We start from the raw sequence: 1510 nt of genomic DNA, 5'->3' as shown, positions 1-1510 counted from the left end.
GTGTGCATGCATATGTGTGCATGCATATGTTTCTGTACAGGTTTATAAATACAACCTGCTGAGGTCATTTTAGCATTGCTAAATGTTGCTAAGAAAATAAACCCTCCTCCTCTCGACAGCCTTTGATTGCCTGTTACTCTTATCCTACTCTTCCTAGGGGTGAAGCCTTGTCAGAATTTCCCTCATTTATGTTGGTATATTGATTAATATTATCTTTTGTTTGTTTGTTTTTGTTTTTGTTGTTGTTGTTTTTTGTTTTGCGAGACAGGGTTTCTCTGTATAGCCCTGGCTATCTTGGAACTCACTCTGTAGACCAGGCTGGCCTCAAACTCAAAAATCCGCCTGCCTCTGCCTCCCAAGTGCTGGGATTAAAGGCATGTGCCACCACCACCTGGCAATATTATCTTTTTAAAGTCTGATTTAAGCAACCCTATCATTGAGATTTCCTAACACATCCTGGGGTTGTTTCCTAAGAAGAAGAGATCTTGTCACAGATGATAGGTGGAGACCTTGTGAACCACAGATAGGTGGAGACCTTGTGAACCATAGATAGGTGGAGACCCTGTGAACATGCACGATCAAAGGAAGACAGTCAAGTACAAGCCAGGAGAGAGGGAGGGTTCGGGAGAAACATGATGATTCCCTGCTCATGTACTTTCCTGGAGGGAATGGAGGGCTTGAGAAATTGGTATGTCCCTAGGAATCTCATATTGGGAGAAAGAAAAGGAGGAAAGCCCGAGGCCAACCAGGGGCGAGCTTGTATCCTGAAAAGACATTTATAGCTTGTCAGACTTGTAGGAGAGCTGGGAGCTGAGACACTGATGATGGACCAGACCACACATTGACCAGGACTCCTCAGTTATATATATATATATATATATATATATATATATATATATATATATATATATTTGGCCTCTATTGAAGTCTAAACCACATTTAAACTGGAGGACCGACTCCAGAGTCGCTGTGGCTCTTTGTTCTTCTCGGTGTGGTCACATTGACTACATTTCCTTTCTCTGCATTTATGTATTATTTTGATTGGTCTGTTGAAGTCAGGTGGCTGAGCCTAGATGGTTAAGATCGCAGGGCCCAGGCTCTGACCTTAACAACTTCGGTAAATTCTGGGATTGTAGGAAAATAAACATGCTTGTGGTGCTACAGAGTCTACGGGACTTTGTTGTAAGACATGCAAGCAAACTCAAATGGTATTCCACTCTAACTCTAATGCTTAGAGACTCTGGATATAATGCAAATCACATCTCCCCGATGGGCTTATACTCTTATACTTTTATATCAGTTATAATCCATGTATTAATGACCCTAATGTAACAAAAGCAACGTGGGATTTAACAGCAGAAGTTTGGCCAGGAGGACCCCACCCCATACATGGATTAATACTGCTGTGAAATTTTACTTTAGGGGCTATCAAAATGGTTCAGTGCATAAAGGTGCTTGCTGCAAAGCCAAGCAACCTGGTATTGTAAAAGAGAACTGATTAAAAAAAAAA

This window comes from Mus caroli, chromosome 8 (genome assembly GCF_900094665.2).
Source record: "Mus caroli chromosome 8, CAROLI_EIJ_v1.1, whole genome shotgun sequence".
NCBI lineage: Eukaryota > Metazoa > Chordata > Mammalia > Rodentia > Muridae > Mus > Mus caroli.
Note: the sequence above shows the minus strand (reverse complement) of the source record.